General features: G+C 45.9%; 8 pseudogenes; 4 read left to right on the top strand and 4 right to left on the bottom strand.

Moving 5' to 3' along the window:
- Positions 1-119, bottom strand: LOC143949897 (5S ribosomal RNA; annotated as a pseudogene).
- A 3,718-nt stretch (positions 120-3,837) lies between these two features.
- On the bottom strand, positions 3,838-3,956 carry LOC143949204 (5S ribosomal RNA; annotated as a pseudogene).
- A 101-nt stretch (positions 3,957-4,057) lies between these two features.
- LOC143948744 (5S ribosomal RNA) lies at positions 4,058-4,176 on the bottom strand (annotated as a pseudogene).
- Positions 4,177-4,496: 320 nt separating this feature from the next.
- Positions 4,497-4,615, bottom strand: LOC143947641 (5S ribosomal RNA; annotated as a pseudogene).
- A 5,823-nt stretch (positions 4,616-10,438) lies between these two features.
- Positions 10,439-10,557, top strand: LOC143949698 (5S ribosomal RNA; annotated as a pseudogene).
- Positions 10,558-10,652: 95 nt separating this feature from the next.
- Positions 10,653-10,772, top strand: LOC143949889 (5S ribosomal RNA; annotated as a pseudogene).
- Positions 10,773-24,537: 13,765 nt separating this feature from the next.
- LOC143949542 (5S ribosomal RNA) lies at positions 24,538-24,656 on the top strand (annotated as a pseudogene).
- Positions 24,657-25,322: 666 nt separating this feature from the next.
- Positions 25,323-25,441, top strand: LOC143949188 (5S ribosomal RNA; annotated as a pseudogene).
- The last annotated feature ends 104 nt before the right edge of the window (positions 25,442-25,545 follow it).

Genomic DNA, 25,545 nt, shown 5'->3' with positions numbered 1-25,545 from the left:
AGCCCACGGCACCTGGTATTCCCAAGCTTTCTCCCATCTAGGTACTAACCAGGCCCATCGCTGCTTAGCCTCCAAGATCAGATGAGATTAGGCTCTTTCAGGGTGATTTGGCTGTAGGCACTCTCTTTGGGCACTCTGAAGCCTCTTGACAAAGGCCAAGATGGTCACCTTGGGAAACAAGCTAAAAAAAACAGGTCAAAGCCAACAACATAAAAAGAAGCCTACGGCATCCAGTATTCCCAGGCGATCTCCCAATCAAGACACTAACCAGACCAGATCCTTCTATGGCACCTGGTCTTCCCAGGCAGTCTCCCATCCAGGTACTAACCAGGCCTGACGCTGCTTAGCCTCTGAAATCAGACGAGATCGGGTGCTTTCAGGTTGATGTGGCCGTAAGCGTTCTCTTCAAGACACGCCTAACCCTCTTGACAAACGCCAAATGGTCGCCTTGAGAACAACAGACAAAGCCAACAACATAAAAGGAAGCCTATGGGCTTAAAGCGGACCTTAAAAGATGGGACCCACTAGCTCTGTCATGGTTCGGACGCTGTAATGTGTTGAAGATGAACGCGTTGCCACGACTTCTGTATCTACTACAAGCCTTACCTATCAAAATACCCCAGACTTTCTTTCATTCGGTTCGCTCAATCTTTATCAAGTTCCTCTGGCGCGGAAAACATATGCGTATTGGTAGGGCAATGCTATTGCGACCGAAATTGCGGGGAGGTATTGGCTTCCCGGACCCTGCTCTATATTACACAGCGAGGCACATGACACCGGTGGTTGACTGGTGCCGGTGTTCTGCCATATACTGTCCGGCCATGATATAGTGTCCGCTGTGTACTCCGAAGCTGAACGGCTCCTGCGCGGTGAGTGGAGGTGGTAGCCCCACCATCCAAGCGGACATAGGGTTGTGAATATTAGCCACTTCCCGACCAGCGCACGACGATGTACGTCGACAGCATGGCACGGGCAGGCATATTGGCGTACATGTACGTCCAATATTCGTTGCCGCCGTGCCATCGGGAGCGCGCCGCCGGCGGCACGCTCCCGCGCTGGTCGGGACCCCCGTGAGTCCGGTCGCGGGACCCGCGGACTCGATCGCCGCGGGCATCCCCGCGATCGTCTCACGGAGCGGCGGAAGTGAGGAAATGCTGTATAAACAACATTTTCTCATTCTGCCTAGCAACTAGTGACGCTGATCTCTGCTCCATGTGATTGGAGCAGAGATCCGTGTACACTAAATGAAAGCCCAACCCCCCCACAGTTAGTAACACTCCCCTAGGAACACTTAACCCCTAAACTGCCACTCACTGGTTAACCCTTTCACTGCCAGTGTCATTTACACAGGAATCACTGCATTTATATAGCAGTGATTACTGTATAAATGACAATGGTCCCAAAAATGTGTCAAAAATGTCCGATGGGTCCCCGACAATGTCGCAGTCACAATAAAAATCGCAGATCGCCGCCATTACTAGTAAAAATAAAATAATAAAAAAATATTAATAAAAATGCTATAAAACTATCCCTATTTTGTAAACGCTATAACTTTTGCGCAAACCAATCAATAATCGCTTATTGCGATTTTTTTTACCAAAAATATGTAGACGAATACGTATTGGCCTAAATTGAGGGAAAAAAATGTTTTTTTATATATTTTTGGGGGATATTTATTATAACAAAAAGTAAAAAATAATGCGTTTTTTTCAAAATTGTCGCTCTATTTTTGTTTATAGCGCAAAAAATAAAAACCGCAGGGGTGATCAAATACCACCAAAAGAAAGCTCTATTTGTGGGAAAAAAAGGACGTTAATTTTTTTTGAGAGCCACGTCGCACGACCGCGCAATTGTCAGTTAAAGCGACGCAGTGCCGAATCGCAAAAAGTGGTCTGGTCTTTGACCAGCAAATTGGTCCGGTCTGAAAGTGGTTAGAGGGCCCCTCGCAGGCGAGCTTCGCTCGCCACGCTTCGGGCTTGGCTTCGCTGCGCTCGGCTCTTTTATATTCTTACTCTATGTCCACTTGGATAGTGGGGATAGAACCTGTACTCAGTGCGCAGGTGCCGTTCATGCTCGCAATTTTTGGAATCTGTGTTGCTGTGTACTGCGCATGCGCAGTACACAGCGGACACTATCCGATGGGGGACCATATGTGATAAGACACCGGCATGGGGAACTGAAGCTATGGGTCAAGCTAGAGCAGGAGATGGCGCGGGTTCCACTGGCTGGTCTGCCTTGGGCGGGGAGGCCATTGGAGCCCTGTGTGACTACTCACCCATTAATTGGCCCCTCGCTCGCCGAGATGGATAGTTTTTTTTACCTTTCCCACCTGACTAACTTCCCTTCTCCTATGACCCCAATTATTGGACATCCTAGATTCCCTCCGGGCCTGTCTGACCAGGCCTTTACCAGGCAAGCCCCGAAAGGGCTTCTGAGAGCAGCCCTATTTCTTGGACCCACAGGCTTGATTCCCATGGGAACCATACTGCTAGAGCAAGTACCTGTTGCATTGGATAGCTGGAGAGCTAGACAGCTAATCCATTTCCTCGGATCACTACCTAACCATTCGTTCTTCTCTAGACAATTCCACCCCTTCAAGGAACTTTGCCTGGATGATGGCCCAATTCATGGTTCCCTCTCTAGGTCCTACCTAATCCTGACAGATGCACAATCCTCCACGGATCCACCCTTCCTAGCTAAATGGAAAAGGGACTTACAAACTACATTCTCCAAACCACAGAAGGACAGAATACTCTTTTTCGCCCATAAGTCGTCACTCTGCAGTAAATATCAGGAGATCTCATATAAGCTGATCACATGCTGGTATCGTACACCGGTGGTGTTGGCCAAAATATTCCCCGGTCAATCTGACCGCTGCTGTCGCTGTGGGCAACAGGCTGGCACCATTCTCCACATTTTCTGGGAATGCCCTAAATTACAAACATTCGGGTAGCCTGTCCTGAGACTCATCCACAAGTTCACAGACATTTCCTTAGCCAATGATCCCGCAGCAGTTCTTCTCAATCTAACTCCTATGTCGATAAAGCGTTATCATAAGTCCTTACTTAAACATCTCCTCAAGGCAGCTAGGGCCTGCATCCCAAGTCAGTGGAAAGAGCAATCTGCTCCAATGGTGACCCAGTGGTTCGCAAGGGTTAATGATATTGAACGAATGGAAGACCTGACTGCCACAATGAGGGATAAAACGGAGGAGCATGGGAACAGATGGTTCTACTGGACCCAGTTTCGCTTTTCGGAAGAATACCTCCGCGAGACATAGTAAGCTCATGGTGATCGTTGGAGATCGCTGTTCCAAACGTTGGACAGCTGATGAGCTGGTGAGCCGAGGGCATCTCTTGCTCCCTGGGAGGGGACCCCATCCTATCCACTCTACCCACGACACCCCCTTACCCCTTCTTTTCCTTTTCTGCCATTTCCTTCCCCAATCTTCTCTTTCCCCTTCTCCCTCCTTTCAGTTCTACTATTTCCCTTCTTAACTCAAAAAAGGGAAAAGAAAATGGTATGTTCCGACCCCATTTGACTACTACACAATACTCTTCCTCTATCTATGGATATCTAAACTCTTCGAAGGTAGCAGGGCTAGTATCAATAATATTTTAAGTGGTAGAGGATCCCAACGAGATGGAGCTTTAATCTCATCTTGATATGACCGCAAAGCTGTACACGTGCTATTCTCCTCGGACTTCTTACCATTGGCTCTGATATCCATGCAATATGATCGTTTGTTTGTAACTATTTGTATCACACATTCTGTGAAGTTGCCTTTGCATTGTATGTCGCATACTACTAAATAAAAAAAAAATAAAATAAAAAAAAAGCCTATGGCATCTGGTATTTCCAGGCGGTCTCCCATCCAGGTACTAACCAGGCCCGACACTGTTTAGCATCCGAGATCAGACGAGATTGGGCGCTTTCAGGGTGATGGGGCCGTAGGTGATCTCTTTGGGCACTCTCAACCCTCTTGACAAACGCCAAGATGGTCACCTTGGGAAACAAGTGAAAAAAAAACCAGGTCAAGGCCAACAACATAAAAAGAAGCCTACAGCACCTAGTATTCCCAGGTGGTCTCCAATCCAGGTACTAGCAAGGCCCAACCCTGTTTAGCTTCTGAGATCAGAGGAGATCGGGCGCTTTCAGGGTTATGTGCCCATAGGCAATCTCTTTGGGCATTCTCAACCCTCTTGACAAATGCCAAGATAGTCACCTTGAGATACAAGCGAAAAAAAACAGGTCAATGTCAACAACATTAAAAGAAGAATACGGCACCTGGTATTCCAACGCCATCTCCCATCCAGGTACTAACTAGGCCCAACCCTTCTTAGCCTCAGAGAAGAGAAGAGATAGGGCTCTTTCAGGGTGATGCTGCTGTAAGCGATCTCTTTGGGCACTCTCATCCCTCTTGACAAATGCCAAGATGGTCACCTTGGGAAACAAGCGAAAAAAAAAAACGAATCAACGCCAACAACATAAAAAGAAGCCTACAATAACTGGTATTCCCAGGTGGTCTCCCATCCAGGTACTAACCAGGCCCGACTCTTCTTAGCCTCCAAGGTCAGACGAGATTGGGTGCTTTCAGAGTGATGTGGCCAAAGGCAATCTCTTCAGGCACTCTCAACCCTCTTGACAAACACCAAGATGGTCACTTTGGGAAACAAGCGGAAAAAAAACAGGTCAACGCCAACAACATAAAAAGAAGCCTACGACACCTGGTATTCCCAGGCGGTCTCCCCTCCATGTACTAACAAGGCCTGACTCTTCTTAGCTTCCAACATCAAACGTGATCGGGTGCTTTCAGGGTGATGTGCCTGTAGGCAATCTCTTCAGGCACTTTCAACCCTCTTGACAAACGCCAAGATGGTCACCTTGGGAAACAAGCAAAAAAATAAAAATAAGTCGGAAGCTAGAGACAATACGGCCCGAGTCCTCAATTTAATCCATGCGGCGCATGTACAGGGAAGGCCCTTGCTTATGTTGTCAACGGATGTGGAGAAGGCCTTTGACAGGGTGGCCTGGCACTTTATGCAGGCCACCCTGAAACATATAGGTCCAATATATATATATATATATCCAATGCAACAGGTACTTGCTCTAGCAGTATGGTCCCCATGGGAATCAAGCCCGTGGGTCCAAGAAATAGGGCTTCTCTCAGAAGCCCTTTCGGGGCTTGCCTGGTAAAGGCCTGGTCAGACAGGCCCGGAGGGAATCTAGGATGTCCAATAATTGGGGTCATAGGAGAAGGGAAGTTAGTCAGGTGGGAAAGGTGAAAAAAACTATCCATCTCGGCGAGCGAGGGGCCAATTAACGGGTGAGTAGTCACACAGGGCTCCAATGGCCTCCCCGCACAAGGCAGACCAGCCAGTGGAACCCGCACCATCTCCTGCTCTAGCTTGACCCATAGCTTCAGTTCCCCATGCCGGTGTCTTATCACATATGGTCCCCCATCGGATAGTGTCCGCTGTGTACTGCGCATGCGCAGCGAGGCCAAGCCCGAAGCGTGGCGAGCGAAGCTCGCCTGCGAGGGGCCCTCTAATATTCACAACCCTATGTCCACTTGGATGGTGGGGCTACCACCTCCACTCACCGCGCATGAAAATCTCCGAAGCTTCGTCTGCTCCGTACTGCGCATGCGCAGTACGGCGCAGACACTATATCATGGCCGGACAGTATATGGCAGAACACCGGCACCAGTCAACACCGGTGTCATGTGCGTCGCTGTGTAATATAGAGCAGGGTCCGGGAAGCCAATACTTTCCCGCAATTTCGGTCGCAATAGCATTGCCCTACCAATACGCATATGTTTTCCACGCCAGAGGAACTTGATAAAGATTGAGCGAACCGCATGAAAGAAAGTCTGGGGTATTTTGATAGGTAAGGCTTGTAGTAGATACAGAAGTCGTGGCAACGCGTTCATCTTCAACACATTACAGCGTCCGAACCATGACAGAGCTAGTGGGTCCCATCTTTTAGGGTCCACTGTAAGCCCATAGGCTTCTTTTTATGTTGTTGGCTTTGACCTGTTTTTTTTGCTTGTTTCTCAAGGCGACCATCTTGCCGTTTGTCAAGAGGGTTGGGCGTGTCTTGAAGAGAACGCTTACGGCCACATCAACCTGAAAGCACCCGATCTCGTCTGATTTCAGAGGCTAAGCAGCGTCAGGCCTGGTTAGTACCTGGATGGGAGACTGCCTGGGAAGACCAGGTGCCATAGAAGGATCTGGTCTGGTTAGTGTCTTGATTGGGAGATCGCCTGGGAATACTGGATGCCGTAGGCTTCTTTTTATGTTGTTGGCTTTGACCTGTTTTTTTTAGCTTGTTTCCCAAGGTGACCATCTTGGCCTTTGTCAAGAGGCTTCAGAGTGCCCATAGAGAGTGCCTACAGCCAAATCACCCTGAAAGAGCCCAATCTCATCTGATCTCGAAGGCTAAGCAGCGATGGGCCTGGTTAGTTCCTGGATGGGAGACAGCTTGGGAATACCAGGTGCCATAGGCTTCTCATTATGTTGTCGGCGTTGACCTGTTTTATTTTCCCTTGTTTCCCAAGGTGACCATCTTGGCATGTGTCAAGAGGGTTGAGAGTGCACAAAGAAATTGCCTACGAGCACAACAACCTGAAAGCCCCAATCTCGCTTGGTCTCAGAGGCTAAGCAGGGTTGGGCCTGGTTTGTACCTGGATGGGAGACCGCCTTGGTTTTCCAGATGCCGCAGGCTTCTTTTTATGTTGTTGGTGTTGACCTGTTTTTTTCGCTTGTTTCCCAAAGTGATCATCTTACCATTTGTCAAGAGGGTTGAGAGTGCCTAAAGAGATCGCTTACAGCCACATCACCCTGAAAGCACCCTATCTCTTCTGATCTCAGAGGCTAAGAAGGGTTGGGCCTAGTTAGTACTTGAATGGGAGACGGCCTTGGAATACCAGGTGCCGTATTCTTCTTTTTATGTTGTTGGCGTTGACCTGTTTTTTTTCGCTTGTTTCCCAGGGTTTTGGCATTTTTCAAGAGGGATGAGAGTGCCCAAAGAGATTGCCTATGGACACATCACCCTGAAAGCGCCCAATCTCCGCTGATCTCAGAGGCTAGAAAGGGATGCGCCTTGTTAATACCTGGATGGGAGACCGCCTGGAAATACTAGGTGCGGTAGGCTTCTTTTTATGTTGTTGGCATTGACTTGTTTTTTTTGTTTGTTTCCCAAGGTGACCATCTTGGCGTTTGTCAAGAGGGTTGAGCGTGCCTGAAAAAATCTACTATGGCTGCATCACCCTGAAAGAGCCAAATCTCATTTGATCTCAGAGGCTAAGCAGGTTTGGGACCTGGTTAGTACGTGGATGGGAGACCGCCTGGGATTTCTCGATGCCATAGGCTTTTTTTTTAAGTTGTTGGCATTGACTTATTTTTTATTTTTTGTTTTATTCTTTTACTAAGTATAAGTAGAACAACACAAATGTAACAGTCAACCATACAGCATGACCCAGGGTCACAATTACATGGTAACAAAAAATAGGCAGCCAAATAACTCTGGGTTCTCAGAGGGGAGTCCTAGAGTTTCATGCAGAAAAGAGAGAAACCCCACCTCCGACATGTAGTACAGTATAACTAATGCAGCTCCGGACAAATTTAATCATGGAGAACAACTGGGACCACAGCGAGCCAGCTTATCATGACCTACGTGAACCAGAGTAAAATATGAGCCGGTCGTGTCCAGAACCCTGGGGTTCTTCTGGGTCCCAAAGGCTAGTAAGGAGACAAGGCATAGTCAAAAGGGAGGACGGGGGAAGAAGAGAGTGCAAAGACGGAGAGAGAGGAGGGGGGGGATGGCGGCGGGGAAAAATAGAAAAATAAAGACAAAAAGGGAGGGGGGGGATGCCACCCAGGGCAGACATGGCCTACGTAGGTAAACGTTAAATGTTCAGTCGTTTTCTGGGACAGGGGCGCTGCTCACCTCCCGAATGTAGTCTCAAGTACCAGTAAAATACCTCCAGGGCCTCCATGTAACACTAAATGCCTCTTCAGTGTTGTGAAGGGTGACGGTCAATTCTTCCATCCGGAGAATATGATTGACTTTGGAATACCACAGCACCTTGGATGGGGGCTGAGGCTGCCTCCACAGTGTGGGAATGCAGACCCGGGCGGCGTTCAGGAGTTGCATCGTGAGGGTTTTTTTGTATTTTCGAACAGGCTGTTCGGTCAAGTGTAGAAGGCACGCTGCTGGGTTGTCTGCGATATCTACATTTCTGAGAGTTTTTATCGTCCCGGTCACCTCCACCCAAAAGTTCCTCAAGGCCGGGCATGCCCAGAAAATGTGTCCCATGGTCCCCGTATCTGAATTGCACCTCCAACAAACATCTGGGATCGATCTATTCATTTTATTCAGAAGGTATGGGACTCTATACCAGCGTGAGACTATCTTGTATCCTGATTCTTGATATTGGTTTGCGATGGAAGCTTTATGTACTAATGTCAGGATCTTCCCTATCTGTTGTGGGGTAAATGTGTTGCCAAATGCAATCTCCCATTTGTGGATAAATGGTGGGGTCGACTCTTCCTCCTGACTACTTAATATGTTGTACAGGAGGGAGAGGGTGTGTCGCACAGGTTCCTTTTTGTGACAGATGACTCATAGGGCGTCAGGTCTCTAGGAGTGTAGGGGGGCCCTTTGTATGGCCAGAAGAAAGTGACGAAGTTGATAAGCATTAAACAATTCAAGCGGAGGGTCAGAAAGCTCGGCGACAGTTTGCGTGGTCGGGAGCCCTCCCGAGGGCCACACCTCTCCCAGACGCTGTTTCCCCACCACTGTCAACTGTCGCAGTTTATTGTTGGTAAATCCCGGTGGGAAGTCTGGATTACCTATAACCGGAGTCATTGGTGACGGCAGGGGAGCAATGTGTGTGCAGCGGAACAACCTCCGCACAACAGCCAACGTAGCTCCCACTACGGGGTGATCTCTGAGGTCTTTTGGTAGGGAGGACAGGAGCCACGGGGAGCTCAATAGGGGAATGGATCCATCCTCAATCTCCATCTCCACCCACTGCTTGTGTGGGCCATTACAATGCCAATCAACGACTCTCGCTAGCAGAGTCGCTCTGTTGTATTGTCTCAGATCTGGGAGACCCAGACCCCCCCTGTCCTTTGGTCTGGCAAGCAATTGCAAACGGGCTCTGGGCGGTTTGCGTGCCCAAATAAAGTCCCGGAGCAGCAGCTGCAGTTGTCTGAAAAAAATTGGGGGTAACCGGATCGGTAATGTCTGGAACAAGTATAAGATCCGCGGGAGGGCCGTCAATTTGAATGCATTACAGCGCCCGAACCGGGTCAGTGTTAAAGCATGCCAGTTTCCCAAATCAGATTTCAGTCTATTCAGGAGAGGGACAAAATTAAGCGGGTACAATTGCGCCAAATCCGCTGCGATGTCAACGCCCAGGTAACGTATAGATTTTTCAGCTCAGTAGAATGGAAAAGCGGAGCGTAGCCTCCTGGCCTCACCATCCGGGACCGATATATTCAATACAGCCGACGGTGCAATTGATTTTATAGTTTGATAGGCTGCCGTATCGCCGGAGAGCCGCGAGTATATTGGGAAGTGAAATGTGTGGATTGGAGACGAAAAAAATTAGATCGTCAGCGCATGCCGCAATTTTGTGGTGTGCCGAGGGTTTGGATATGCCAGTAATATTCGGGTCATTCCGAACGTGACACATAAGTGGTTCCAGTGTCAGAATAAAAATTAGGGGAGACAGAGTACACCCCTGCCTCGTCCCATTAGTGATGGGGAAAGAGTCCGAGCACTCTGAAAGCACCCAATCTCATCTGATCTTGGAGGCTAAGAAGAGTCAGGCCTGGTTAGTACCTGGATGGGAGACCACCTGGGAATACCAGTTATTGTAGGCTTCTTTTTATGTTGTTGGCCTTGATTCGTTTTGTTTTGTTTTCGCTTGTTTCCCAAGGTGACCATCTTGGCATTTGTCAAGAGGGTTGAGAGTGCCCAAAGAGTTCGCTTACAGCAGCATCACCCTGAAAGAGCCCTATCTCTTCGCATCTCTGAGGCTAAGAAGGGTTGGGCCTAGTTAGTCCCTGGATGGGAGATGGCTTTGGAATACCAGGTGCCGTAGTCTTCTTTTTATGTTGTTGACATTGACCTGTTTTTTTTTCGCTTGTTTCCCAAGGTGACTATCTTGGCATTTGTCAAGAGGGTTGAGAGTGCCCAAAGAGATTGCCTATGGGCACATAAGCCTGAAAGCGCCCGATCTCCTCTGATCTCAGAGGCTAAACAGGGTCGGGCCTTGCTAGTACCTGGATTGGAGACCACCTGGGAATACTAGGTGCTGAAGGCTTATTTTTATGTTGTTGGCGTTGACTTGTTTTTTTTTTTTTTTTGTTTACCAAGGTGACCATCTTGGTGTTTGTCAAGAGGGTTGAGAGTGCTTGAAGAGCTCGCCTATGGCCACATAACCCTGAAAGCAACAGATCTCGTCTGATCTCAGAGACTAAACAGGGTCGGGCCTTGTTAATACCTGGATGGGAGACCACCTGGGAATACTAGGTGCTGTAGACTTCTTCTCATGTTGTTGGCGTTGACTTGATTTTTTTGTTTGTTTCCCAAGGTGACCATATTGGCGTTAGTCAAGGTTGAGAGTGCCTGAAGAAATCTCCTACGGCCACACCACCCTAAAAGAGCCCAATCTCATCTGATCTCAGAGGCTAAGCAGGGTTGGGACCAGTTTAGTACCTGGATGGGAGACCGCCTGGGATTTCCAGATGCCGTAGGCATCTTTTTATGTTGTGGCCATTGACCTATTTTTTTCCGCTTGTTTCCAAGGTGACCATCTTGGTGTTTGTCAAGAGAGTTGAGAGTGCCTGAAGATATCGGCTACGGCCACATCACCCTGAATCTGTTCCATCTCGTCTGATCTTGGAGGCTAAGCAGACCAGCAGGCCTGGTTAATGCCTGTATGGGAAACCGCCTGGGAATACCAGGTGTCGTAGGCTTCTTTTTTTTTTTCAAATATAATTTTTTCTCCAAATAGGGGAAGACGGTCCCCCGAGTACATAATGCAACAGAGAAATACAGAGCAAAAAGCAGCTGAACAATACTTGATACAGGTATATTCGCAACTGTGAGTCTGCCTTCCATCAATCACAATGATTCGAGGCACGGATAAAGTACTGTACCAAGATCCAGGGTCACACAAACCCCCAGGTCCCTCCGGCATAATCCATCCAGAGGGGGGTGTGGGGCCGTCATTCCCAATTTTCCACTCTTTCCAAAAGAGAGAGGGGGTGGAGGGGGTGAGAGATAGGGGAGGTAGGCAGAAAAGAGAAGGGTTGAAAGATCAGAAAAGGAGAAGAGGGGACGAGACACGATGGCAGCCACTGTCCAAGGGGCCAGTCAAGGAAAGCTCAGAGCACTAAGGCGATAGCAGGCGACATCCTTCCAGCGAGAATATAAAGGTATTCCAGATGTCTCAGGTTTGTTTAAAAAATTCTTGTATACCTTGTGATGTGAGGATCAAGTCCTCCATTTTTTTTAATGTCCTCTATTTTCCTAAGCCAGTGGGTAATGAAAGGGGGGGAACATTTTTTCCAATAGAGAGGGATGCAGGATTTCGCCGCATTTATCACATGCCGTAAAATAGATTTTTTTGTACTTCTTAAAGGGGAGGGCCACCCTGAAAAACAAAAAAATGTTAAAAATTACAAAAAATCTAAAAAAAAAAAAAAATGAAAAAAAATTTTTTTTTTTACTTACCAGAAATGCCTGTTGCTAGGCACTTTCTCCTAATCTTCCTCTTCCTCCTCCGCGGAGGTCTTCTGTCTTCTGTCTTCGTCGCGGCGTCTTCTGGGTAATGAGTCGCGCTGTGTTCTGGGAACTGTGTGTTCCAGAACACAGCGCGTCCCATTCAGAAAGCGCTGCGGGACTCGCGCATGCGCAGTAGCTGCGGGACTCGCGCATGCGCAGTAGGAAACGGGCAGTGAAGCCATAAGGCTCCGCTGCCTGTTTCCCTTACAAGGGATGGCGGCGCCGGGACCCGAGAGCCGAGGGACGGGTCGGCCTCGGGCGGCCGACATCGCGGGCGCCCTGGACAGGTGAGTGTGTTTATTAAGTCAGCAGCTGCAGTGTTTGCAGCCGCTGACTTTTTTTTTTTTTTTTTTTTTTTTTTTTTTTTTATAACCGGCCCTCCACTTTAATGGGAATCTGTGAATGGTGCAAGAGAAAGAATGCAGCCTCTTCCTGGATGGAGAAGTCTGTGAATTTTTGTGTTATGGATCGGATCTCTGTCCAGAAGTCCACCAAGCTGAGGCAGGACCAAAAAATGTGCAGCAATGTGCCCTCTTCTTCTCCACACCTCCAGCATATGTTCGAGGAAAAGGAGAAACATTTCTGCAGCTTTGATGGTGTCAAATACCACCTGGTGAGAAGTTTAAAATTCGTCTCCTGTATCTTCGTGCACAGCGACATTTTGAGAGCCAAAGTGATAATGCGTTGTCTCTGTGCTGGGGAAAATTAGCAATTAAGGTCCTTTTCCCAGTTGACCAGACAGGTTAAGTGTGGGTAATCTGTTTGAGAGAGAATGTGGGCCAAAGGGCCTTCGCTCCTGCATAGAGTCTCAAACTCCGACTGAGGGCGGGCGAACGTTTGAGGATTGGGGATGGAATGGAGAAAATGATGTAGTTGCGCCGCTCTCCAAAAAGGCAGTTGGAAAAGCCCTGTCGGATCTGTTAGGGTTGAGAAAGAAGGCCATTTTCCATCAATGACGAATTTAGACGCATTGTCTAGGTTGGAATTTCTAAGTGGGTCCCCAGTTCAAAGGTTGGATGGCCACGTATAGGGAATAGGGGGAAAGTCAAAGACGTGAGTGTGTTTTGGGTAGCGATCAGGTGACTGACTTTCAACTAAGCCCCTATAGTGGGATGTGACATAAATTCTGTGGGGGAATACTTATAGCACCACATGGCGCTTCTTAGCGGAATTCGGGAGTGAGCTTAGAAAGTTTGTTTCGATTCCAGTCCAATACATGCCCCAGATGGGAGGCCAGGTAGTAGCGTCGCAAGTTAGGGAGAACAAACCCTCCCTGTTGTTTAGACAATGTCAGCTGTGACCGCTTAAGTCTGGGATTTTTGTGGGCCCAGTTAAATTGAGTGAGCAAGGATTGAGCTTGCTTAAAAAACAGGACTGGAATCTGGATCGGGAGAGCTTGGAAAAGATAAGTAAATTTAGGGAGTATGTTCATTTTAATGAGATTGCATCTGCTGAACCAGGAATGGAGGCCAGAATGCCACCCGTGAAGCAAACTGCGGATCTTAGTGACAAGGGGTGGGAGGAAGTTCAACATAAACGTACGCGCGATGTCCGGTGGAATGTAAGTACGTGAGTATATCTTACTTATCCATGCCAGCATCCGTTCACTCAGACCTATATGGCGAAGGACCGAGAACATTAATGTCCATTTGACCCGATCAAAAGCCTTCTCGGCATCAGTACTCATGAAAAGACAAGGGGTCCCAGATGACTTTGCTTTACGGATCAGGGTAAGCACCTTAGTGGTGTTGTCCCTATCTTCCCTGGTGGGAATAAAACCTAACTGGTCAATATGTATAAGGGACTACAAGTAATGTGCCAATCACGTGGCGAGGAGTTAGAGAATAGTTTTAGGACCGAATTTTGGAGGGAAATGGGTCTGTAGCTCCCACATAGGCCTGGGTCCTTGCCCTCCTTAGTTATCAACGAGATGTGGGCTCTAAGGGTATCCTCAGGAAAATAAATTCACCAAGCGCAGGCCGAGAATAGGGAAGAAGGTCTTAAAGTATTGTGCGGTATATCCGTCAGGGCCCGGAGCCTTACCCACCTTCGGAGGTCCCACGGCCGTCTGGACTTCTTCCAGTGTGATCGGGTCCTCCAAGTACTCCCGTGATTCCGATGAGAGGGTTGGTAGACCAGAACCGGTTACATATCTGTCTATATTGTCCTGTCCAGACCCTGAATCGGGCAGGTTGTAGAGATCAGAGTAACATTTTTCAAAGACTTCGACTATTTGGGTTGGGGTAGAGGCCCTCTGGCCATTCTCATCTATCAACTGTGGTATGTAAGAGCCAAATTTCAACTCCTTTACCGACCTGGCTAAGATTTTTCTGCATGTGTCCTCTGATTCCTACGTCAGTTTACGACAAAACTGGAGTGCCGCTTTCGCTTTATAATGGAGTAGGACAGCAATATGGGTATGGAGTGTCCCCAATTCAATCTCTAAGGTCCGTAAGGGGGTATGTTTATGTTTCGCTTACACAGAGGCAAGTTCACGAAACAGATTAGCAAGCTGTTCCTTCCGTGTTCGTTTGATGCGCGCCCCGTGCCTGATAAGTACCCTGCGGAGTACTGACTTGTGAGCCTCCCAAATTATCCCCGGGTCACAGTCCTGCTTTAGTTTTCTTGGAAATAAAGGTCCAATTCCCTGGTCACATCTGCTAAAACTTACGGTATCTGGAGGAGGCTCTCATTAAGGTGCCAGAATAGAGACCTAGGTGAGGGGTAGGGAGCGAGGAGCAAGAGGCAGAAGTGTCAACCGATGGCGAAAGGGGACATTAAAGTCCCCACCTAATATCAATTGGCCCTCCCGAAAGTCACATAATCTGTACAGGGTAGTTCTGAGGAACGTGTCTTGGTGATCATTGGGAGCGTACACAGTGGCAAATGTAAAAAGGCGCTCTCCAATGTGGCCCCTAAGAAAAAGATATTGGCCCCCAGGGTCCACCAGAGAATCCTGGAGAACCCAGGGGAGCCTGCTAGAGATCAGAATGGAGAGGAGGGGTTAGTAGAGTGGTAGACCTTAGGGAAGGATCTCGACCATAGAAAGGGGAGGCTAGTATTTTTAAAATGTGTTTCTTGTATAAAGGCCACATCAGTACAGGATGTGTTCAGTTCTCACAGGAGGATCCACCATTTTTCAGGGGAGTTCAGTCCCTTAACGTTTAGAGAGGTGACCTTGACTGAGTCTGCCATCGCTCCTCGGGGAGGGGGGGGGGGACATCAGAGAAAAGCAAAGAAAGTTGAACCAAGGTAGGTTTTGGGTAGGTAATGCATGGCGGGAACTAAGGGGGAGAAAGGAAGGGCAAATGGAAGGAAAGGTAAAGGGAAAAAGAGGCCGGGCACCTCAACCCCAGGGGGAGAGGGAAATTAAGGGTTGTCCGCACTCAACAGTACAGGAAGGGTATACTAAAACAGCACAATTATGCTATAGCGCTTACCAGATGTACACTGGGTTTAAAGCGCTGTCCTACTTGGGTTATTGGGTAGACAGGTCGGAGAGGGAGCCCCCGAATCCTAGTCCCCCCAGTCCCGGCAGTGGTAAATGTCACGTCTGATACCGGTATGCAAATAAAAGACAATCAGTAACATCAAAGAAACAAAAAACAATAGTATAACCAAAACAGAGGTAGAGCATATAACTGTCAGCACTGAGGGGTCTCCTCGGCTCGCCCTAAACATAGGCATGCACGAGGGAGCCCGTCACAACAGAAAAGGCATCACAGAATGGGATCCACCACTCCCCGTCCCATACCCCTAAAGTACATGCAGTCCCCGGACAAATGCATTTCTCCCTTTGGCAGATTGTCCTCTCCTTACCCCCCTCTCCCCCGTCCACGCCCCGGGGGGAAAAGGGGCAGGGAAGGGGGGAAAGGGGGAGTGGAAGGGGGGAAAGGGGGAGTGGAAGGGGGAAAGGGGGAGGGAAAGGAGGGAAGGGAAGGGTGGGAAGGGGGGGAAGGGAGGGGGGAAACAGGGGAGAGGGGACAAACATGCAGAAATGTCAAGTCCTTTAGCGCACTCCCACCAGCAAACACCCGGACCCCATAAATTTCAACTCCTCCCCTCCATGGTCACCACATCAAGATGAAAGAGGAGCAGCCCTGGTCGGTGCATGGAAAATCCGGCAGGCAAGGGGCTGGGGCCACCATCCCTCCATCCAACGGGAGACTTCACCTGAGCAGCAGTCCTGGGGCCCGCCAATTAGTGTCTCTCCTGCATCGCCATCGGGGGCTGTGTAGAGCATCCAGAGGGAGGCTGGGACCGCCCAAACAGTAAGGGGTAAATCCTCCAGGGGGGTCCAGAGTCACCCTGGAGGGAAGCAGTGTCTCGTACCAATAGGCTCAATAAATAAGTCATCCAGGGTCCCCGAAAGCTGCAGAAGGCAATGTCAGCAAAGAGTAGGTGGGAGTCAGAGGGGGGGACAAGGGGCGCATCCAGGGGGAGGGGACACATATGCGGGAATGTCAAGCCCTTCCAGTACAGCGCATTAGGTATCACTCAGACCCCCCAAAGTGCAACTCCCCCATCTAAGGTCAAGACTCCAGAAGGGAAGATGAGCCGCCCTGGTCTGTACATGAAAGAACCTGCTGCCAAGGGGTTGGGGCCATCATCCCTTCCTCCAATGGGAGATGGCACCGGAATGAAAGCCCTGTGTCCTGTCAAGTGGTGCCCCTCTGACAATGTCGTTGTGGTATATGTGGAGCATCCAGGGAGAGGCAGGGACCACCCAAACAGTGAGGGGTAAAGCCTCCAAGGGGGACCGGTGTCAGACAGGAGGATAGCGGTGTCTTGTACAAGTTGGTTAATTAGACAAGTCATTCAGTGTGTTCCTGTGAGCAGCGGAAAGAAAGGTCGGTAAGGATTATGAATGGGTGGGGGCCAGGGAGTGCATAAAACTGCCACCAGATGACCGGGGCAGAGAGGGCAAGGGGATGAAACTCAGATCTGGTAGGTGGGGGCGGGGGTGAGGAGTGTCCCTCATATTACTCACGTTGGCCATACCTTGAAGCTGAGCGCTCTGCATACCCAGGACGTTCTTCTGTATAATCTAGCCTATCTGTATACATTAGCCTGTCTTTTGTACACATTAGTCGGTCCTCTGTATACACTAGTCTGTCTGTATACACTAGTGTATACAGATAAGCTAGATTATACAGAAGAACGTCCTGGGTATGCAGAGATGGAGGCTAGAGTGTATACAGACGGACTAGTGTATACAGAAGACCGGCTAGTTTATATAGGCAGGCTAATGTGTGCAAAAGACAGGCTAGTGTATACAAATAGGCTAGATTATAGAGAAGAACATCTTGGGTATGCAGAGAGAGAGGCTGGGTTACAAAGAGAGGCTGGTGTATGCAGACTTGCTAGTGTATACAGACGGACTAGTGTATAGAGAGGCTTGGGTATACAGAGAGCTAATGTATAAAGAGCAGCTAGTGTATACAAAAGACATCCAATGGTATACAGAGAGACTCGTGTATGCCGAAGACCGGCTAGTTTATACAGAGAGGCTAAAGTGTACAAAACACAGGCTAGATTATACAGAAGAACGTCCTGGGTATGCAGAGATGGAGGCTAGGGTATACAGAGAGAGAGACTGGGTTACACAGAGAGGCAGGAGTATGCAGACTTGCTAGTGTATACAGATGGACTAGTGTATACAGTAGACCGGCTAGTTTACACAGAGAGGCTAATCTGTACAAAAGACAGGCTAGTGTATACAGATAGGCTAGATTATACAGAAGAAGGTCCTGGTTTATGCAAGAGATGGAGGCTAGGGTATGCAGAGAGAGAGGCTTGGTTACACAGACTTGCTAGTGTATACAGACGGACTAGTGTATACAGAGGACCGGCTAGTTTATACAGAGAGGCTAATGTGTACAAAAGACAGGCTAGTGTATACAGATAGGCTAGATTATACAGAAGAACGTCCTGGGTATGCAGAGATGGAGGCTAAGGTATACAGAGTACGCATACTTGCTAGTGTATACAGATGGACTAGTGTATACAGAGGACCGGCTAGTTTATACAGAGAGGCTAATGTGTACAAAAGACAGGCTAGTGTATACAAATAGGCTAGATTATAGAGAAGAACGTCCTGGGTATGCAGAGATGGAGGCTGGGTTACACAGAGAGGCTAGTGTATGCAAGCTTGCTAGTGTATACAGACGGACTAGTGTATACAGTAGACCAGCTAGTTTATACAGGGAGGCTAATGTCTACAGAAGACCGGCTAGTGTATACACATAGGCTAGATTATAGAGAAGAACGTCCTGGGTATGCAGAGATGGAGGCTAAGGTATACAGAGAGAGAAGTTGAGTTACAAAGAGAGGCTAGTGTATGCAGACTTGCTAGTGTATACCGGTGGACTAGTGTATACAGAGAGGCTTGGGTATACAGAGAGCTAATGTATAAAGAGATGCTAGTGTATACAAAAGACAACCAATAGTAGACAGTGAGGCTCGTGTATACAGAAGACCGGCTACAGAGAAGCTAATTTGTACAAAAGACAGGCTAGTGTATACAGATAGGCTAGATTATACAGAGGAAGGTCCTGGGTATGCAGAGATGTAGGCTAGGGAATCCAGAGAGAGACTGTGTTACACAGAGAGGCTAGAGTATGCAGAAGACCGGCTATTTTTTTTACAGATAGACTTGTGTATACAGAAGACAGTCTGGGGAATTCAGTGAGGCTAGTGTATGCAGAGAGGCTGGGACACCGAGACTATTGTAAAAAGAAGGCAGGCTAGTTTATATAGATTACGGGCACCTGTATACAGAAGACAGAGAGGCTAGTCTATATTGAGTGGCTAGTGTACACAGAGAGATTCATGTATACAGAAAAGCTAGCGTGTAAAGAAAACAGGACTTTATTTTTTGCTAATGCAACTACTTCTGAAACATGTAAAATGCTTTTTTCATATTTTGGTGCTGTTACAAAGTGGTGTGTTGTCAGTGGTGATATCAATGTGACAGTTAATGTGGAGAACTACAACTATTCAAAATAGAGCAAAAGAGTGCTAAAGTTTATTTTGTTAAGTCATTGACTGATAGACGTTGAGTAATTGGCCATTATTGGTTTGGCAGTACATGGTTTATTTTGATGTAAGATAGTTTTATTCTCTACTTATAGCCGAGTTTTACACGACTTTATTATTAGCATTATTCGCATTATTCATATATATTATGCAGAGTGTAAGTATTGCAGTGAGACGATATTGCTTTTAAAAGATTTGTATTATTATACATAGCATTGTTAGCAGACCAATAGGACAATTTACATGGCTTAATATTGCAGAGCGTAATTTATCAGGAAAGAGATCCAAAGCGTTAGTTGCAGTAGTTTCATAAAACTGAGAAATCGTTGCATTACTCTAAATTTAAAAGTTGTTCCGGTAGCACTGAAAAGACGATATTAGATGAGTGATCTACACATTTCGTTTACTATTTCACTATACCGGCTAAATGTTAATATGTTAATATGTGCTGCGTGTAAGGTAGAAATTAGATGGTTTAGTGTGAGCTGGTTTACCAGGATTTAGAGATATAATCTGTTTATACTAGTAATAAATATAGCAAAATAACTATAACGAGTTTAAGTGGAAATACGTGAAATAACAGCAACAACGTGTGTAGGTTTTTATCAATCATGTTAATTACGTGTCAGCAGCTAAATATTCTGCAATAGCAGAGATTAAGTATTGCAGTCGAAATGAGATCGGAAGCGATAGTTGCAGTAGCTCCAAAAAAACTGAGAAATCATTTCATTACTCTAAATGTAAAAGTTATCCCGAGCAATTAAACTGTTCACGGTAGCATTGCATTACTCTTAATATGTGCAGCGTGTAAAGAAGCAATAAGATCGTTTTGTATTATCCTAAAATTAGCAGTATACGTAATAAAGGTGAGTAGGTAACCTGGATTTAGACATAGCAAACTCTATAATCTAATTTAGCAAAATTAGAAAGGATAATATTGAGACAGTATATACAGGTCGAGTTTAACTGGAAATACACAAAATATCTAGCTTACCTTTACATTGTTCAATAGAGCATTGCAAAGTAATACCAAGGCAGAATGTCGGAAACGCAATTAGATGAGATGATTGCTGTAATCATGAAATATCAGCAACGCCTAGGTTTCTATCGGATGAGAAAGTATAATAACTGGCAAAGTATGACATGGCAAAGAGACAAATTGCATTAGAGATGTGAGATGGACATGAAATGTCAATCCCCATTGGTTACTTACATGTAAACGCGGCTACATACAGCAAAGTGTGAGCTAAGCAGCTAAAGGGTATTTAAGAGTAAATTGACGTAGCTTGAAAATTCCAACGTGTAAATCGTTCCATGAATTATGTTACGCACGAAGACGGCTTACACTGACTGTTTTCCGTTTCCACTGGTCATCGGCATAATGTATCAGTAACCATGAACATTAATAGTGATAGACAGCTTACATTAGGATGTATGCATGATGTGAATGTAAAATGAATGTAAAATAGTTGCATTATGTGTTATTAATGTAATCAAACTGTATTCCTATGCTTTGCTACTGCAACCACTTCTCAATCAAGTAAACCGTCCCACTGCTTTTCTCACATTTTGCCGCTGTTAAAAAATGTGTTGCAAGTGTTATGTGTTACAAATGGTTATCAGTGTGACAGTTAATGTGGAGAAGAAGTAATACACAAAATAGAGTCAGAAAGAGAATCCTATTGCATAGAGGTAGCGAGAGATGGTTGCATTAATCTTAATGTGCAGTGTGTAAAAGGTTTTAAAAAGATGGTTTTGTGTGACTTTTGCTTTAACGTAAAATTAGCTGTAGACATTATAACTTGTTACAATGATTTAGAGATAGTAATCTCTATAAAATAATAATAATAAGTATAGCAAAACAAATTACGAAAATTTTGAGGCAGTATGTATAGGTCGAGATATAGTGAATACACAAAAGGGATCAAGGGGTAGTAGCAAAGTCAAGGGATAAATGCAAAGGTACTCTATTTAACAGTAAATTGACGTAGCTTGCAAATTCCAACGTGTAAATCGTTCCATTAATTTTGCTGCGCACGAAGACGGCTTTCACTGACTGTTTTCCGTTTCCACTGGAAAGAGAATCCTATTGCATAGAGGTAGCGAGAGATGGTTGCATTACTCTTAATGTGTAAAGGTTTTAAAAAGATGGTTTTGTGTGAATTTTGCTTTAACGTAACATTAGCTGTAGACATTATAACTATGGTTAGGTTTACAATGATTTAGAGTTAGTAATCTCTATAATATAATAATAAGTATAGCAAAACAAATTAGGAAAATATTGAGGCATTATATATAGGTCGAGATAAAGTGAATACACAAAAGGGATCAAGGGATAGTTGCAAAGTCAAGGGATAAATGCAAAGGTACTCTATTTAACAGTAAATTGACGTAGCTTGCAAATTCCAACGTGTAAATCGTTCCACTAATTTTGTTACGCACGAAGACGGCTTACACTGACTGTTTTCCGTTTCCACTGGAAAGAGAATCCTATTGCATAGAGGTAGCGAGAGATGGTTGCATATGGCAGAAAGACGGCTTATACTGCTTTTCTCACATTTTGCTGCGGTAAAAAGAAATGTTTTGTCACTGTGTTTTAACTGTGACAGATAAGGTGGAGAAAAAGAAGTAATACAGAAAATAGAGTCAAACAGTGGAAACGTTTATTTGTCATGACAGCTGATACTGGTTGAGCAATAAAACTGTTTTATTAAGATGTAAGACTAGTTTTATTCTCTACATATAGGCTTTTCAAAGAGTTGTATAATATAGGCGACCAATAGGACATTTAAATGGCTTAATATTGTAGGGAGGAAGTATCGCTGTTCAAAGGTAAGAGATTGAAAGCTTAGCTTGAAAATGGCCGAGAAATAGTTGCGTTAGTCTAAATTTAAAGGATATGCCGGTACCAATGAGAAAGCTTATATTAGACTAGTTGATCTTTGCATTACACAATCCTATTATTATTATTATTATTATTATTATTAAGATCATAGTGCAGAGAGATACTCAGTTAATGTCAGAGATACTCGGTCAATGTCAGAAAAGCAATAAAACTGTTTACATCGTTAGAGAGCGATAGTTACATTACTCTTAGTATGTGCAGCATGTCTGGTAGCAAATGGATGGTTTTGTGAACATTTTGCATTAAGGTACAATTAGAGGTAGAACTCATGGAAGTGAATAGATTTAAGCGGATTTTGAGATAGTACTCTCCATTTCTAATAAGAAATAAAGAAAAATAAGTCAGGATGGTGTGTCAGGACTGTCACATAATCACAGTCCCGGTACAAATATGCAAAATAGAGCAAAGGAGTACATGGTTTAGTTTGATGTATGATAGTTTTATTGCATGCTTGATGTGGATGATTAAAATCGTGTAGTGATCTATATTTAGCATAAGAATGAAAAGGCATAACATGGCAATGAGACAAAATCCATTAGAGATGTGAGCTAGATGAAATGATGAAATGTCTCTGTATAGCCCAGATTGTCTTCTGTTATCACTTAGCCTACCCTCTAAATTCTCTAGCCTCTCTATATACACCAGCATGTTTACACTAGCCGGTCTTCTGCATACAATAGCCTGTCTTCGATATACACTAGCCTATGTTCTGAATACACTAGCCCGTCTTCTGTCTTCTGTATGCCCTAGCCTGTCTTCTGTATACATTAGTCTCTCTGTATAAACTAGCATCTCTGTATACCCCAAACTGTCTTCTATAAAAACTTGTCTCTCTTTATAGCCTGTCTAGCCTTTCTTCTGTACACACTAGCTTCTCTGTATACACTAACCAGGCTTCTATATACAATAGCTTCACTCTATGCACTAGCCTCTCTGTATAATCTAGCCTCTCTATATACCCTAGGTAGTGTTCTGCATCTCCGTAGTGGTAGCCTCTCCGTAGAAGCCAGCCTTTATTCTGTATTCACTAGCCTTTCTTCTGTATGCTGTAGTCTTCTATATATACTAGCTTCTCTGTACACCCTTGCATCTCTGTAATACACTAAACCCTCTGTATACCACAGCTTGTCTTCTGTATACACTAGACTGTAAACACTAGATAGAATACACCAGCCTGTCTTCTGTACCCACTAGAATCTCTGTATACACTACCCAGTCTTCTGTATACACTGTCAGCTTGGATGTATACCCAAGCCTGTCTTCTGTATACACTAGTTTCTCTATATGCACTGTCCTTTCTGTATACTCTCGACCCTCTCTATACATTAACCTCTCTATATACACTAACATCTTTGTATATACTAGCCTCTCTTTAAATTAGCCTCTCTGTGTACCCCAGCCTCACTGTTTACTCTAGCATCTCTGTATACTCAAGCCTACACGAGTCTTCTGTATTCTGTATTAACTAGCCTTTCTTCTGTATGCTGTAGTCTTCTATATATACCAGCTTCTCTGTACACCCTTGCATCTCTGTAAACACTGTGTAAACTAGCCAGTCTTATGTATACACTCGCCGACTGTATACACTAGACTCTCTGAATACACTAAGCTCTATGTCTTCTGTATACACTAGACTGTAAAAACTAGCTAGAATACACCAGCCTGTCTTCTGTACCCACTAGACTCTCTGTATACACTACCCTGTCTTCTGTATAGAATGTCAGCTTTCATGTATATCCTTTCTGTATACACTAGCTTCTCTATATGCACTGTCCTTTCTGTATACACTCGACTCTCTCTATACACTAACCTCTCTATATACACTAACATCTTTGTATTTGTCTTTAAACTAGCCTCTCTGTGTACCCCAGCCTCACTGTTTACTCTAGCATCTCTGTATACTCAAGCCTATCTACATACACGAAACCTGTATTCTGTATTCACTAGCCTTTCTTCTGTATGCTGTAGTCTTCTATATATACCAGCTTCTCTGTACACCCTAGCACTGTAACAGTATTACAGAAACAGAACACCAGCAATAAGGTGTATACTGTGCAGGAGGCACACAACACCGACTCTAACTTCTGCACTGCAGATGCATGTATTGCAGAAATTGAACACCAGTAATAAAGGGTAGCTTCAGGTGTGTACTGTGCAGGAGGCACATAACACCCACTGTAACAGTGCTAGGTTCCCAAGCAGTAAAGACACTGTCCCTGCCTATCGTCCTCTTTCCCTGACCACCGCAACACACTATACAAGGCCGCCGTGCTGGCGGCCTTATATAGTGTGGGGTGTGTACTAAACCCCCCGAGCTATAATTGGCCACAGGAATCCTGCCTGTGGTGAATTGTGGCTCTCCTCACACAGGATGTCACATCTGTTCTTATTATATAGAACCTATTATGCTCCTCGTAAACTTTTTCAGTTTGGCCGAACGGCCGGACGCAAGTTGCCCCCGGTGCGGGAACATGAGGGGAGACATGATGCACATGTTTTGGAGAGGCCCAAAATTGATCCGCTACTGGACAGAGGTGACAGGAACCATTGATCGGGTGGTTGGAACCTCCACCAGGATGGAGGCGAAGTATTGTCTCCTGGGATTAGTTGAAGGAGTTGGAAACCCGGGAAGTAGCCAGATGGCAGTTCTGAGATGCCTATTTCAGGCAAGGAAACTGATTGCCCAACCCTGCTTAGCCTCCAATGTTGGCAATGACTTGGTTTTTTTCGCTTGTTTCCCAAGATGACCATGTTGGCGTTTGTCAAGATGGTTGAGAGTGCCCGAAGAGATCGCCTATGGCCCCATCACCTTGAAAGTGCCTGATCTTGTCTGATCTCGGAGGCTAAGCATTGTCGGGCCTGATTAGTAACTGGATGGGAGACCAACTGGGAATACCAGGTGCCGTAGGATTCTTTTTATGTTGTTGGCGTTGACATGTTTTTTTTTTTCCGCTTGTTTCCCAAGGTGATCATCTTGGCATTTGTCAAGAGGGCTGAGAGTGCCCAAAGAAATCTCCTACGGCCACATTCCCCTGAAAGCGCCCGATCTCATCTGATCTCAGAGGCTAAGCAGGGTCCGTAGGAATCTTTTTATATTGTTGGCTTTGACCTGTTTTTCTTTCGCTTGTTTCCCAAGGTGACCATTTTAGCATCAGTCAAGAGTTTTGAGTATGTCCCAAAGCGTTCGCCTGAGGTCACATCACCCTGAAAGCGCCCGATCTCAGAGGCTAAGCAGGGTCTGGGTCAGATGGGAGACCGCCAGGGTCTATGTTGTTGGCGTTGACCTTTTTTTTTTCACTTGTTTCCCAAGATAACCATCTTGGTATTTGTCAAGAGGGTTGAGAGTGTCTAAATAGAACACATATGGCCACATCACCCTGAAAGCGCACAATCTCATCTGATCTCGGAGGCCTAGCAGTGTACGGCCTGGTTAATACCTGTATGGGAGACCATCTGTGAATACCAGGTGCCGTAGGCTTCTTTTTATGTTGTTGGCGTTTACCTGTTTATTTTCGCTTGTTTCCCAAGGTGACCATCTTGGCGTTTAACAAGAGGGTTGAAAGTGCCCAAAGAGATCATCTACGGCCCCATCACCCTGAAAGCGCCCAATCTCATCTGATCTCAGAGGCTAAACAGTGTCGGGCCTGGTTAGTACCTGGATGGGAGACCGCCTGGAAATACCAGGTGCCATAGGCTACTTTTTTTGTTGTTGGCTTTGAACTGTTTTTTTCGCTTGTTTCTCAAGGCGACCATCTTGGCGTTTGTCAAGAGGGTTGGGCGTGTCTTGAAGAGAACGCTTA

Source organism: Lithobates pipiens, unplaced genomic scaffold (genome assembly GCF_037356315.1).
Source record: "Lithobates pipiens isolate NorthernLeopardFrog02 unplaced genomic scaffold, aLitPip1_a1.2 Scaffold_30, whole genome shotgun sequence".
NCBI lineage: Eukaryota > Metazoa > Chordata > Amphibia > Anura > Ranidae > Lithobates > Lithobates pipiens.
Note: the sequence above shows the minus strand (reverse complement) of the source record. Positions and strands in the feature narration are given on the sequence as shown.